The 16082-nt window shown below is 44.3% G+C and overlaps 1 protein-coding gene and 2 pseudogenes across 8 annotated transcripts in view; 1 reads left to right on the top strand and 2 right to left on the bottom strand.

Annotated features, from left to right (window-relative positions):
* The window catches only part of Klhl32 (kelch like family member 32), a 250314-nt gene that overhangs the window by 80016 nt on the left and 154216 nt on the right, over positions 1-16082 (top strand). The gene's annotated exons all lie outside the window — the stretch shown is intronic.
* LOC101570756 lies at positions 3014-5826 on the bottom strand (annotated as a pseudogene). The gene has a single exon (XR_192431.2). The product of XR_192431.2 is annotated as a catenin beta-1 pseudogene (transcript).
* LOC105741750 lies at positions 11811-12398 on the bottom strand (annotated as a pseudogene).

Genomic DNA, 16082 nt, shown 5'->3' with positions numbered 1-16082 from the left:
TCTTAATTGACCTTGGAAGGCTAGGGCCAAAATGTTGGCTTTCCTTGCGGCCCTCCTTTTTCTCTAATTTTGGTCTGCAAACTTAGGTTGTTAACCATCCGGAAGACAAGCTTATTGTTATTACCGTGCAACTTAGGAAGCCCCAGCTTTTTGAAATGATTAAATTCTAGCAGCGGTAGTGCAAACTTTAATCTACATGTACTTTCTAAATTTCTGTTTGTTCCCTATTGGCCAAGCAAATCACATGGATATTCCAGATAATGAGAAAGGGAATGGATAAAGGAAGTAAAAGAATTTGTTGTCATTTTTGCAACTGAGAGCAGTCAAGGATGTGATATTTTAACTTACGGTTTCTTAGATGCTGGTAGAAAACACAGAGCCTCTCAGTTAGAAACAAAGGATAGTTTATTATTGATGGATACAATACCTGATTAGATTTACACTGATTTCTGAACCCAGAAAGATGATACAAAGAGAGATTGTATTGCTGTACAAAAACCTTTTATAATGGGCAGAAAACATACCTGTCCTTTGCTTTTGGAGGGACACATTGTACTGGGCTTTAAGCATTCCTCTTCTTTGCACACCCAAGCGGCACTGTGTACATCTTCCAGGACTGTACGCAAGGCCACCCTTTGCTCCAGATTGGTATACCACTCTCCTTCCAGGGCTGTTTGCTATAGAGACAGCCTGAAAGAGAGAATTCATAACAAAGGATAGTCATTGTTTCATTCACAATATTTACAGAAATGCAAGAGACCCCTCGAGAATTGTCTCCCAGCAGCCACATACCCTGAACTAGAATTATGCTTGTGTCTTCTACCACGAGTTTCTACCACTGAAACTCGTGGAAATAGTATATGTCTCAGTAATTTTTATATCTCTTACAATTATGTTATCTTGTGCTTTGTAACTGCTTAATAATTATCTATCAAGTAAATAAATGTTTCTAACTGTCATAGAGTTCTGTGTGTATTTTAATTAATATTCTGAATGCTATAGATAAACAAATTAATTATGGGATTTTCCTTCTAATATAATCCTTTCAAGTAAATTAAGTACTATAATATAATGTAGAGTTTTATATAATTTTGATACATATAATTTTGTTTAGATAATTTTGAAGCTGGAGTCCTCATTCTGATTCAGGAAAGGTGGGACTGGAAGAATGAGAAACCTCAAACTTTGATGTACACTGTTCTTTTATGTTGGCCTAAGAGCTAACAATAGCTTTTCTTGTTTAAAATATGAATAATGAATGAACAGTTGACTAAGTACAGTGATTTCTCTTGGTCACCTACGTTTTAAAAAGAATCTATAAAACCACATTCTTGACTTAAAAAATAATGACTTTTTTTAAAAATAAAAATTTTAGGCTTTATTTCATGAAATGGAAGCAGCACGGCATTAGTCAAATGCTGCCACTGAGTCAGAGCGAGGACTTCTTAAAACAAGAAAAGAGTGAGCTTAGGCGTGAAGTCTGAGTGTGAATCGAGCAGTTAGGGTGGCGTGTATACAACACGATTTTTCACAGTGCTTGGAAAATGGTAGGTTCTCTGTGTTTGCGGAATTAGTAATCCTCTTCACTATCTCTGCTATGAGCACAGGAAGGTCATCTTGTTTTCTTGTCTTACTTTCTGGTTGCTAGGACAAAATACTTGACATCTGTAAGTTAAAGGAGAAGAGCTTTATTTTGACTCCCAGTTGGCAAGTATTTTAGTCTATAGCCAGCTCATTCCAAGGCAGAGTGGCATAGCAGAGGGGCGTGGCAGAGGAGGGTCAGTCCATGGCAGGGCGGGAAGGAAGCCGAGCGGGGTCAGGAGTAGAGGAATTAGACACATGCGCATGCACACACACCTTCCTTCATCCCAGGCCATGCCCACAGTGGCCCAATTCTTCCCACCAGGTTCACTTCCCAAAGTCCCACCCAGTGATAAACCCATCCCTGAACTAATCCAGTGATCCAGTCACCTCTGAGAACTTCACCTATGAGTGTATAAGGCTTTGCGGAAACATCTAGTTGCAAGCCATGACATTTACGATTTCACCTATAAATTGATCATTATCAATTTTTAGAGTATAATAAAATAAGGTGAATAGCACAATAAGTATAGTATCTGACACACAACAGCCTTTCAATAAATATTAGCCTTTTCGATTTATTTTTTTTTCATTTTAATGAGAAAGATAAAATAGCAATGAAACAGTTTCAAAAATAGGTTAGTAAGACAGATACAATAATTAATACATTGCATATTGTTGTCTTTGTCAGAGGACAAGATGAGACATGATACCTTGTCTAAACAATATTGGTATGAACCTTTCTTCTCATTGAGCTAAGAGAAAGTAGCTGTATACCTACCCTAACTATCTTATATATACATATTTTTTTCAATACATAATAGTCCTTGATTTATATCCCTCCTTTTTGTTTTGTTTTGTCAGAGATGAGTGATCCATTGCTGTTAGAGAAGCTGTATTTGGAGAATTCTTTAAAGGACCTTTCATACTTGATGTCAGTCCAAAGACTGTGGGTACTTGAATTTAGCAAAATAACCCAATATAGTCCAGTAGTCCTTTATAGTAGTGAGTTACCAGCACAACTGGCAATTGTCTGAAGTTGTTGACTTGAGACTTTTACAGCTCAGCATATTAATATAGCTTTTTTTTTTTTGGCGGAACTGGGGATCGAACTCAGGCCCTTGCGCTTGTCAGGGAAGCGCTTATTCCACTGAGCCATCTCCCCAGCCCTTTCTTTTTTTTTTTTTTTTTTTTTTGAATGAATTAGAAGTTTAATTCTGGATCGTTTTTATAACTGTGGTTTCTCTTGGGCGTCGTATCACAGCAGACTACGACGCCTCTGGGGTAAGGGCAACTGGTAAGCTGTCCAACAAGGTTCCAAATAACACCTCTTACTGAGTTACCCTACCCATACATAGCCCAAATAAAGTTTTTGATCAAAAACATGAGTCACCTGCTTATTTTAAGCATATTAAAAAGGAAACGAATTGGACCATTTCTATTTGTCTATTTTATACAAAAAGGCTACACAATGTTACACTTTCTTCAGATTACAATAGAGTGATTATGGATTAGTGTTCTACACCATTACTCGATTCTTAAAAATTAGAAATTGCTGCAGCAGAATTCACTATAACATAACACTACAAGACTTAAAAAACTAACAGTTACTGCAAAAAAAAGGGGGAAATTTAAAGAGCTACTCCAAAGCAAGCAGTCAGTACCATTACAGATATTTAAAAAAAAACTCATATCAAGCAAGGCTAGGGCTTCATAAATTCCATCTGTGATCCACTCCTTGTGCACGCTTCACTTCTCCAGTCACTCCCCAAATCCACTTGTATTGTTACTCCTAAAGGAGGTTACAGGTCAGTATCGAACCAGGCCAGCTGATAGCTGTCACCTGGCGGCAGCCCATCCATGAGGTCCTGGGCGTGTCCCAGGTCTGGCAGCCCATCCACCGGGTAGTCGGCACCTGGGTGGTGGCCCCCCATCTCGTGCTCCATCATGGGGTCCATGCCCAAGGCGTCCTGGCCGTAGCCGCCGGAGTGGAAAGAGCGGTAGCTGGGGTCGTCCTGGCGATACCCGAGGGGCTCTCCCTGGGCACCGATGTCAAGTCCAAGGTCAGCAGTCTCATTCCAGGCCATGGGCTCTGTCCGGAAAAGTGAGCTGGTGAGCTCTATGGACAGCCGCTTCTTGTAGTCCCGTGGCTTATCCTCAGACATCCGGAAGAGCATGGCCGCCGCGTAGGTGGCCACGCCCTCATTCCGCTAGTGCAGCAGCTCTGTCAGGGGTGCAGTGGCCCCCTCTGTCTCGATGGCCTCCGCAGCCTCCTTGTCCTGAGCGAGCTCACAGAGGACCCCCGCAGCTACTCTCTGGATGTTCTCGATGGGAGAGTACAGCAGCTGCACGAACAACGGAATGGTGTTGAGTCCTCGGATGACAATGCGGTTGTGCACGTCCCGGGCAAGGATGTGCAAGGCGCCTGTACAGCCTTCGACAATCTCCTCCATGCGGACCCCCTCCACAAACTGCTGCTGCGTCCCACCCATTGACGTGCGGCGCTGGGTGTCCTGATGAGCATGCACAAGCAGCTGGACCAGGCGTGGAATAGCTCCCTGCTCACGCAGAGGCGCATGGTTTGCTGGACAGAGGGCAAGATTGCGAATCAATCCAACCGTAGCCTTAATCAGTGGCCAGTGCGATGGCAGATGCAGGAGTTTCACCACCACTGGAAGGCCATAGTGAAGGCGAACAGCATTCTGGGCCATCTCTGCTTCCTGGTGTCGGCTGGTTAGATGGCACAGAGCACAAATGGCCGGCTCAGTGATGTCCTCTCTGTCCCCAGCGCGCAGGACAGTGCGCACCAGGGCCTCTATGCCGCCCACCTGGCACACCATCATCTTGTTCTTGTAGTTATTACAAGTGAGGTTGGAGAGGATTCCAGTGGCACAGGTGACCACGTTGATGTCATCGGACCCCAGCAGCTGGACCAGTGTTCCCAGAAGACCTTCCATGCCTTCCTGCTTGGTCGCAGCATCAGAGAGATTCCTCAATGTCCAAAGACAGTTCTGGACGAGACGCTGGCTCGGGTCTGTCAGGTGCAGTCCCAACGCCTGCATCCCACCAGCTTCCACGATGGCCGGCTTGTTACTGGAGCAGACGGATAGCACCTTCAGCACCCTGCTCGTGGTCCACAGTAGTTTCTCGTAAGTACAGGTCCTCATTATGTTCACTAAAGCCTGGGGTCCACCACTGGCCAGAATAATCAGCTTGCTTTCCTGATTTCCATAAGCTAAAATCTGAAGGCAGTCTGTCGTAATCGCCAAAAATTTGACATTCGTCTTGTTGAGCAATGCCACCATCTTCTGTAGGCTGCCAGCTAGACGCACTGCCATCTTAGCTCCTTCTTGGTGTAGTAAGAGGTTGTGAAGAGTCGTGATGGCGTAGAACAGCACTGAATCCACTGGGGAGCCCAGCATCTTCACAAGCGCGGGAATGCCGCTGGACTTGAAGATGGCCAGCAAGCCCTCGCGGTGGTGGGAGAGGTTGTGCAGGGTCCCGGTGGTACAGCGCGCGGTCTCCACGTCACTCGTGTTCTGCATGGTGCGCACGATAGCAGACACCATTTGAGGAGAGTGCATGATGGCGTGCCTGGAGGCCTCCTTCTTAGAGAGCTGGTGCACCATCACCGCGGCCTTGTTGACCACCACCTGGTCCTCGTCATTGAGCAGCTTTGTGAGTTCAGGGATGGCACGCGTGGCAAGTTCCGCATCATCCTGGTAGTTAATCAGGTTTACCATGGCATGTTTCAGCATCTGGGAGGGCTCGGCCAGGTGCTGGACATTGGTGGGGTATGCGGCGTCAAACTGCGTGGATGGGATCTGCATGCCCTCATCCAGCGTCTCGAGGAACATGGCAGCCCGCACCCGCTGTGCGCGTGTCATGGCGTACTGGCCGTCGATGTCGGCTACTTGCTCCTACGTGAAGGACTGTGAGAAGCCCTGTTCCCACTCGTACAGGACCTGCGAGGTGTCCACGTCCTCCTCCTCGGGGTTGCCTTTGCCACTCAAGGGGCAGTGGTGGTGGCTCCAGAGTGGATCCCAGAGTCCAGGTACGACTGCTGCTGCCAGTGACTGACAGCCGCCTTCCTGTCTGGCTCCATGGCCATGTCCAGCTCCATCAGGTCGGCTTGAGTGGCCATGGTCCTCGTGGGCCTTGCCGGGCAGCGGCACTGCACTTCAGATACCCTCGGGGACAGGCGCCTCGCCGCGGGCCGGCTTCTGGGCGGGCGGGCGGCGCTGCTCGCGGACCAGCAAGCGCGGCAGCCACGGACCGAGAGGCTCCCTTTCTTTTTTTTTTACTTTTATTTTTATACCTCATTAGCCAAAGTAATGTCTTGACTGTCTGACATAATTTCATGTATGTAATGGTAAAGCGAGTCACCTCGCCACCTGGCTGCGGGACTCCTGGCGTGTCCCCATACTCCCCATGTGTTTTCTCAGTGTTGCTGCAGCACCACACTCTGGATGCACTCTGGTCCACCTCAGGGACTTTGCATCTTTGGCTTTGTCCCTGCCCCCACCTGCTTACCGCTTGTTCTATCATCTCTGTCTTCCAAGCTTTATCATAGGTGAAAACAGGAGTGATGTTCCTCATGAAGCCTGGTCTTGGCCATCCTCTGTCAATTCTTTTTTTTCCTGACGTCTTGAAACATTCCTTGGCTGCTTAAGGAGTTAAAGATCACGCGCCACATGTTACAGTTCATTTCCCAGTAACGTCCTAGAGTAGGTCGGTGACTAGCTAAGAATTAGTAAAGTCTCTTATGGTACCATTAAGCCCAACTGCACTGGGAAATACTGAACCAGAGGTAGCAAGAGAAGTTCAGAGCCTGCATTCTAGAGCTTGTATGTGGGAGATGAGAACAGGTCCATTTTTACTTTCTAGTCTTAGGGACGCTCAGACTTGGGGAACGCAGAACTTGCAGCACCCCACACTGGGTGACCCTGGACTGTGGGCCACTCTCGTTCTGAAGGCTGCTGTTTTATATTTGCTATCTCCAGCTTACATCCCCACAAACGCCTACAGTTTCTGGCCAAGAAAGCAGACGTCTTGACTGTCTAACATAGTCTCGTGTATGTGTTGGTAAAGTGATTCAAATATGACATTTTGGAAAGTTAAATATTTTAGCATCTTTTTCTGTTAGTGCCCAAGTGTAATTTTTAGATTGGAAACAAGGGCATAAAACCTATGATATAAAAAGTTATCTTCCCTGTATTTTTAAATTATATTCTGTAGTAGTTATTTGATTAAAATGGCATAGTTGGCTATTAATGTGTATATAATGTATTATTAGATATTTTCTTTTACTTTTTATGTATTTGGTACAGGGTCTCACTATGCAGCTTGGACTCATAGTGACTCCTTCTATTTTCAGCCTCTCCAGTGCTGGGATTACAGGCGTGTGCTGCTGCATCCGGGCTTGGTCACTGTCTCAGTGTGCCTAGGGGCAGGGCCAGCGCAGCATGTGGTGCCAGGGGTTGAACCCCAATTTCTGCGCTTGCCTAAGCAGATGCTTAGTCCATTGAGCTATCTCGCCAGCCCTAGATATTTATTTTCAATTCAGTAAGAATTTGTTACATATCTAATGTTTTCTAGATCCTGAATAAATTCTAAGTCTGGTAGGAGATTCAGACAAGTGAAGAAATAACTGTATATAATGTAATTCACAGTAAGTGTTTGGGGTTTGGAATAGCTTAAGACTTGTTTTATTCTCTGGTTCCCTCTTGGTCATTCTCAGGCACTAACAGTAATAATAATACTGACTGCTAATGGAGTATTTCCTAAGCTCCAGATCTGCTTGTGGCTTTATATCTGCCAACTCGCATCATCCTCTAAGGTGGGTATTACTGTTATCATATGCACATTAAAAGTGAAGGAGAAGGTTTGATCTGAAGTGATCCATACTAGGGACCTAAAGAGCTGTTAGGAGCAGACAGGGGCTGCCCTCAGCTTGGAGCCAATAGCTGGGGAGCTGGAAAGCTGCCTGCGGGGTGACAGGGGTGGTGTGGAAGAGGCAGAGGGGAGGTGTGGTGGGCGAGGAGGGGAAAGAAGGACTCCAGGCCCTGGCTCGAGGGCCTGAGGGAGTGGGAGCAGGAGGATGTTGTTGCTAATCACAGGGCTGAGGTGTGCACGCATTGCAGAAAAGACATCGCTGGGCATTTGGAAGGTGCCCGTACTATTGAGGGGCAGTGAGAAAGGGTGCATGTATGAAGCTGTGTAAGTCCTGGTGGAATGAATGTCTGTTTTGCCTGTGTGATCTTTGCATCCCCAGAGTCTGTGACAGTGCCTGGCATGAGACAGACACTGTGTTCGCACTCCATGTTGCGCTCTGCTTGGAGCAGTTCCTTGCCGGGCTGTGCTGGAGATCACTCGCAGTCACCTCTTCAGCATTGCCCACCACTGAAAAAGCCACAGATACCTGACCTGTATTTTTCTCTCTCTTTTAGACATTAGCTTGTCTTATTTCCTGGGAAAGTATCTTATAGGGCTGGGGAGATAGCTCAGTAGAATAAGCGCTTGCCTGACAAGCACAAGGGCCTGAGTTCAATCCCCAGTTCTGCCCCCACCTCAAAAAAAAGGAAAAAAAAAAAAAAGAAAAGAAAGTATCCTATAAAAGCCTGAAGGTAATGGCACTGCTGACATTAAACCATTCATAGCATCATTGTTGGACTCATGCCATCCGCTCTTCTGTGATTTTACAGACTCGTCCTCGCCACTGCTGGCTCTCAGCAATCACATGTGCAGACACGTAGCTCCTTACTTTAAGGATAAGAAGCAGCACAAAATTGACAGTTATTTGCTTTCAGCCCCTAAGACTTGAACGTTCGGCCTTCATTCCTATATCCTGCGCCTCAACCTCTGTCACTTTTGTCAACTCCCAATACACTTCCAGTAAGTGATCTCTTAGCTTAATAACAAAATGAATGATAACGATGAACGGGGCACTCTTTTGTCACTCACAACCTGTCAAGGGCTGTGTACATGTCAAAGGACTTAATAGGATACTTCAGTTTCTGTCTTTTGTTCAGTCATCCACAGCACTGCCTTCTTCTGGCCCATTCTAAGCAATCAGTGGACTCAAGGCTACATTTAGAATTAGCTAATTTGTTTTGTAGGAATAGTGTCGCCGGCTGATTAGGATAGTCCTCAGAAGTTCAATTTTGGCTGAGACTTGATGGATTTCATTTTCTTAAAACAAACAAAAAAACTAGTAAAATAACCCAAAGACCTTTAATACGTTCAGTAATTTTAGCTTACCATAACCATGGGCATATCAATATCTACTGTCGTCCTATAAATAGCAAGCATGACTCTTAGTTATTTAATTGGTGCATGAATGTCCTGAAGGTTAAACCCCGTGATGTGTAGTATTTTCCATAGCCGGGTTTGCTCTAGCTTGTCCTGTGATGAATTACTTTGCTTGAGGCCACTGGAGATGAAATGCTCATGCTGAAGCAATAGTAATGCTAATTGTCACGCAGTCCCCACTGCTGTGTGCTTTTCTCCTCATGTCTGGGTGTCTTGTGTTTAACACAGAGGCACCGGAGCATCGCTCTTGCAGGACAAGTGGCGCATTATACACCGCACTGATCAGTGGTTTTCAGCAAATGAATAAGTGGTGTTAACATTCAGTTTTATAAAATCCTTTTACAGAATTCATTGAGAAAAGTAAAGTCTGTTAGAAGTTAGATCATGGCTAGAAACTGAGGCCTTGTTCCCACTGAAAATATTAATGAAGACCTGAAGAAGAAAAAACTTGAGAAACTTTAGAAAACGTATGGTACCTTTCTGAGGAATAATATTTCAGATATATATATATATATATATATATATATATATATATATATTTTGTTTTGTTTTTCATTTTGTGTATTTGGTACAGGGTCTCACTATGCAGCTCGTACTTGTAGTGATCCTCTTGTTTTCAGCCTCCCCAGTGCTGGGATTACAGGCCTGCACCACCATGCCACCACCCCTGGCCGGCTCAGCATGCCCCACAGGCAGGGCTAGTGCTGCAGGAGAGATCGTGGAACCCTGGTCCCTGCACCTGCCAAAGCAGGCGCTTAGTCTGCTGAGCTGTCTCACTGGCCCTGGTTTATGCTGTTCTTAAAATTACTTTATCTTTCTTTTTTGAGTTCTGGTAGTAAATACATTAGGGGAATAATTTGCAGATTATAGTCATTTTCACTACATTTGGTAGAATTTTGAGAGGAACAAATTCCTAGTAGAAAGTGGTGAAAAAAATCAAGTAATAAGATCCTATGTTCTCTTCCTGATGAGAATATATGACTTTCATTCTGTGCACCATGAAATAACTTGCCCCTAATACTTTCATTTTAAATGTTCAAGTATTTGCACATTCATTTTTATAGATTTTACTTGGTATTTAATATTATATTTTATTTTAATACAGCAGCTTTTCCCATTGCATGAATAAATATGCTTTTATTATGCTTCTTTATGTGGCAAGAACAAATACACTGTGCAGTGGATATTAATGCCAAGCAATGCAAGTAATCTACCATCACCCCACCTTCATTCACGGAGCATCTGCTGTCTGTGAAGACGTCTGAGCTGGATGCTGCACGGCCTACAAACACAGCACTTCTTCGGCTTCTTTACAGACACAGCTGCTAAAACATCAGGAATTTACGAGATTACATGCGGGGGAGGAAAGAGCAGAAAAGTCTTAGCAAAACCCAAGTGATGCCTTTGGTTAGGTGGCAGAAGCAGGTCAAGCGCAAGGAAGCTCGCTTAAGGGACAGGAAGGAAGAGTCAGATGAATGGACAGAGCCAGAGCGCATGGCCATTGTGACTAACATTAGACAAAGTCTCAAGAAGTTGGCTCACTGTGCAAAGACCAAGGAGGATTCAGACAGCCCAGCGAGGTGGTTTCCTGGCTTGCTGCAAGAGGAAGCCGGATGCGCTGGTGATGCACTAGACGCTTGTTAACTGGCCATACTGGTGAGCAATAGGATACAAATCAGGAACGCCATAACACAGTGGGCTGGTTCAGTGGACATTTTTTTCATGGGAAATCTTTCTTAAAGTAATTAATGAATTTTTCTGTGCATGGTCCCTTTGGTGGAGCTATTAGGAGGAATGGAACCTTCGAGAAGTGGGGCCCGATGAGAGGTCTGCAGTCCTGGCAGGGCTGCCCTGGAAGAGGACGCACAGCCCCAGTCCCTTCTCTCTCTTGGTCTCTGGCTCGTGATGAAAGCTGCTCCATCTTACACTCCAGCATGATGTGCTACTCCTCAGCAAGGAGAGCAGCTAATTACTGGCTAAAGCCTTTAAAAGTCTGAGGCAAAATAAAGCCTTTATCTTTATAAGTTGATTATCTTAGGTATTTGTTACAGTAACAGGAAGCTGACTGATATGGTTTCTTATCTTATCCTGGATGCTTAGGGAGCAGCACGCCAGTGGCCTACCTGGAGGAGAAATGATACAAATAATGAATGATCCAGATGTGTAAATCTCTTTTGTAAACATTTTATGTCTTCATTATTAGGTAGTATATGATATGAACATAATTTCTCTTAAAGATATTTTTGCCATTTTTTAGACATCAATGAAAGTTGCAAGAATTGTTTTCTTTCTAATTATTTCTGTGTTATTTTTATTTATTTTTTATTTTTTTTTGGTGGAACCAGGGATTGAACTCTGTCCCATGTGCTTGCCAGGGAAGGCCTTATTCCACTGAGCCATCTCCCTGGCCCAGTATTATTTTTTAACATATGCAACATTATATTTCTTTTCATGCTTCTCACTTGGAAACATTGGCTACCAAATCTTGCACCTCATTGTCAAAATATGGATCTCCCCTGATGTCCTTTCTTGTTTTTTAAGTAAAATATCCTTGGTCTTATTATGTATAGACTATCTTCAAATAAAATACCCACTCTGGAAACAGCAGGTTCTGGCTTTTCTGTCAGCCACCAAAAGAATATAAATTGGAAGGCTGTAGATATAAGTCAGTGGTAGAAATACTTTCCTAGCATGTGCAGGACCCTGAGCTCAATCTCAAGTACGCCAAACAAACAAACAAACAAACAAACAAAAACTATATAGATTGGCACTCCAGCACTCGGGAGAAGGCAGGGGATTCTGAAAATTCACTTAGTGCCTCAAACACTGCTCCTTCCCCAAGAGAAGTGTGCATATTTTTGTATAATTGGATTCCACAGAATCAGCCAGCATCATCTTAGCCACACACCCTCCCTGTCTTACACCTGGGCTCCAGCTTCTCTGGTCCAGAATGAGGCCTCAGCCTGGAATCGTTCAACTTCCATCTTATTCTTCTGCAAAGAATCAAGCAAGGCTTGCCACTGCACTGGGTAAAAGCGCTTATAGACACTGATCTTATCTGAATCTGCTTCGGGGTATCTCGGTAACAGTTCTGCTCATCCCAGGCCGCGGGGCTTGTAGTCCTCCCCAGAGCTCGCCACCATGTGGTGCACGTAGTCAGTGAGGTCCTGAGACAAGGTATTGCCTTTCTTTTCTGGGAGGCTGGCCTCTGCTGCCAGGTCATTTAATACACAGGGCTTCTGTACAAGTTCCTTGGACCCCTCCTCTATGTCCACCTTCATGGCTTTCACCTTTCTCTTATGGACGGGAAGCACCTTGTTGGGGTCCATGGCCAGACCCATCCTTGCCAGCTTCTGCTGTACAGATTTGATGTGGTCCCAGGCATGTCGGATCTGGGAGCACTTGATCTGCGGCGCTGCCATCCATCGAGCATTCTGGTTCAGATGCTTTGGGTTGATGTTATAACCATACTTCTGCCTCTGAGTCTTGCCTTTGGCCTTCAGCATTGCAATGAACAATGCACCAGGAGTTCACGCAGAGCTGTCTGAGAACGTTGTGTTGCCAGACTCCTTCCACTGGGTGTGGAAGGGGTTTGCCTCCCCTGATGTCCTTAAACTGTGCTCCAGTGTATTTGTACAATGGAATGTAATTCAGTGAAAATACTCCATTCAGTACAGTGAGCTGTCAATCTATGAGAAGGCAGGAAGTAAACTTGACTTCATGTTACTAACTGAAAGAAGCCAATCTGAAAAGAGTATGTGCGGGAGTCCATGTGCTTGACCTGCAGAGGGCACAGCCATGGTGACCTTAAAAAGATCAGGTTGCCAGGGGCTTGAGGAAAGGAGGGGTAAGTAGACGAGGGCATCTGAGGCAGAGAGGCTCTTTGGCGAGCCTGCGATGCTCATCTGGACCTGTGCAAATCCGTAAAATGTTACTACCAGGAGTGAATCTAGTGTGACTCATGGGCTGTGGTTGTTGATGGTTTGTAAATGTTGGTGTATTGATTCTGTTGTTCCTGCAGGCCACGTTGCTGGAGGAGAAAGCCTCGCGTGGGCAGGGGGCACGGGCTGAATGCAGCTAGTTTGCTGTGATTTCTGCTCAGTTTTGCTGTGATCTTAAAATTGGCCTAAACAATAAAACACATGAATTAAATTAAAATCAAAGTGTTGGGGTTACCTTGCCACTTTCTAATACCTGTTTTTGTTTTCAAAAAAAGAGTCTCCAGTGATGGATTTACAAAAACAAACAAACAAACAAACAAATAAACAAACAAACACAAGGAGCAACTAGGTTGTGAAAATGAAATGTATCCCTCTGAGGGACTGACGGCTTTAGTGCAGAAGGTCATGGTCAGCCAGGACTTAATTTCAAAGAAAGGCAACCCAGAGACCAATGGGGGTTGGTGTTTGCAGACAGAGAGTGGCACTGTTGAAGGGGGTACCTGGCCTTTCATTAAAGGGTGTCAGTGTGCATCCATGACGCAAAGGAAGCACTCCTTATATTGGTGCTTTTGCAGGTGAGAAACACAAAGGGCCACTGGATTGGTCTGAGTTATCTAAGGCACCAGAGTGACAGCCAGCCAGTGGTAGAAGTCTGCCTTGCCATCAGAGTCTAGTCCCAGAAGCAGATGACCAGAACCCCAGCATAGCGTGGCCTTACTTCTTAGATAAGCAGTTATTCTGTTCAGACCCTCAGCCAAGTGCCCAGGACTTCAGAGGCCTCCACTAAGGGAAGGCAGTCGGCTGTGCTGGTTCCCGACTCAGCTCTTACCTCACTAGACACATCGTCATGGACACGCCCAGGGTGAATGACTCATAGAACTATTTCTCATGTTACCTTAGACAGAAAAAGATGTATCCCTCATTTGTGCTCAGTTTTGTATGTGCATAAATGAAGAAAACTACAAAAAATACTTAGTTCTAAGTTATGTTTTGGTCCTAATGCTGAAAAACAAATACCAAATGGCCTCAAACCTTAGTGGCTAGGAAAGGAGAAAGCAATTACTTATTGATCTAAAAGGAATCTAGAAAAATAAAAGACACATTCCTCTATATTTCTTTTTAATTAACTAATTAATTGATTGATTGTTACAGGGTCTCACTACACAGCTTGGACTCTTAGTCATCCTCCTGTCTCAGCCTCCCCGGTGCTGGGGTTATCGGCATGGACCACCATGTCTGGTTTTGGTGGCCGGCAGGCACACCTGGGGTTCCAAGGTTGGCAAAGCATACAACACAGGGGATTGAACCCAGGGCCTTGTGCTTGCCAGGCAGGTGCTGAGACCGCCAAGCTATCTCTCTAGCCTCCTCTGTATTTCTCATTCATCTTTTTTCCTCAGCAACAAAACAGTGACTAGTTTTAGTGAGTCTTTTGGATAGTAAACTGTAAGTTTGGAGGATCAAGTTACCATTCTTTACTGGAGATTGTCCAGTGAGGCCAACCCAATTAGAGATGTGTAAAAGTAGCTTCAGGAGCCTAACACTTAATTATTCTTGGTCTTTATTTCTGTTTGGTGAATGAGAGTCCTGGTGAGCATTAGTGTATCACAGGTGGGCCCGGTGGAGGGACAGTGTGGTGTATTCATCATACGTGCCATGATTTCATCGCTAGGCCATTTGCCTTTGGTGTTTGCAGACAGTCCACAGTAAATTCTACTAGCTCAGCACTGGAAATAATAGAATAAATTGCTGGGCAGGCACCGTGGTACACCTTGTAATCGTTGCACTCAGGAGGCTGAGACAGGAGAATCGCTGCAAGTTTGACACCAGCCTGGGCTACAAAGTGAGTGCAAGGCCAGCCTGAACTGCAGAGCGAAACCTTGTCTCAAAAAGTCAAAGTAATAATAATAATAATAATAATAATAATAATAATAATAATAATAATAATAATAATAATAATAATAATAAAATTGTTGTTTTAAACTTTTAGTCTATTGTTACGTGTGTAGTACATACCTGCTCCCTGTGTGGAGTTGGTGCAAGTATTTAACATGTCTCCATTCCCTTCTCATCCTCCTCCTACACCTCCCCTATCTCTCCATCCCTTTTTAATCTCTTTTTGTATACTTAATCTGTGTTGCATAATATTTACTTCCCTTGTGTGGAGTTGGTGCATGCCCCGAGTGCATCCCCGTTCCTTTTCCTCATCCTCCCTCTTTTCCCTTTCTCCTCCCTCCTTCCATTTCTTGATCGCTTTCTTTTCTGAGAGAGGTCTATTTTCCTACCTTCTCTTGCATCTTTTATTTTGTTCTTTATCTTTGCTCTGTGTTTCTCATATGAGAAGAAAAATCCTGCAGTGTTGAAGCTTGCACATCTGACCTCCCTTGGTGTGGTCTCGAGGGACACCCATTTTCCTGCACTCGACTCAAGCCTCTCTGCATGGCTGAGCAGTACTCCACATTTTGCACATCTATTCATCTGTTGCTGTTGTATAGGTTCCTTCCAAGACTTAGTGTTTACGAATGGTGCTTCGAGTGGGAGACACGTTCTACTGTGAGTGCTCCAGGAGATGCAGCCAAAAGTAGTAAGGGGAATCCTGTCTTTCTATTTTAGGCAAAGTCACTTTCACAGAGCTTTTTCATAACACTCCTAGAAAGGCAAGTAAAATATGTCCACATGGTCTGAATGAATCAAGCTTTCTAATGATGACAGTTATTAATTACTCCAGCACAGTATGTGTGTGCTGAAGCAAATCTCAAAACTGATAAAAAGAAATTTGTGCCTTTTAACATTATAAATGGGAAAAGTCACTCCAGAAAGACAAAGAAAAACTTTTGTTTCCCCATAATTTTATTGATAAACAAATAGCAGTGAGACAGTTTCAAATCAAATTGGTAGGACAGTTTCAATAACAACATGTTGCATACATTCTTCCTAGTGGTTAATGGCTATACAAGATGCAGACATGATATACTATTTACAAACACCATTAGAACAAATCACTCTATTAAGAGAATGTAACTATATATCTATCCTAACCACTTTGAATACACAGATACAAAATGGACATTCATCTGTATACCCCTTTTTGTTCCATTATTTGAATATTAAGGTTTGTAAACTCGGCAAAATATTCTAAAAGAGTCCAGTAGTCCATAATAGTATTGGGTCTTCTGCTTGACTGGCAATGTCAGAAATTGTTGACCTGAGTCCCCTACAGCTCAACATAACAGCATGGCTTTACTTCTTATA

The sequence above is a fragment of the Octodon degus genome, unplaced genomic scaffold (assembly GCF_000260255.1).
Source record: "Octodon degus isolate 3935 unplaced genomic scaffold, OctDeg1.0 scaffold00022, whole genome shotgun sequence".
NCBI classification, from domain to species: domain Eukaryota; kingdom Metazoa; phylum Chordata; class Mammalia; order Rodentia; family Octodontidae; genus Octodon; species Octodon degus.
This window is presented reverse-complemented; position numbering and strand designations above follow the sequence as displayed.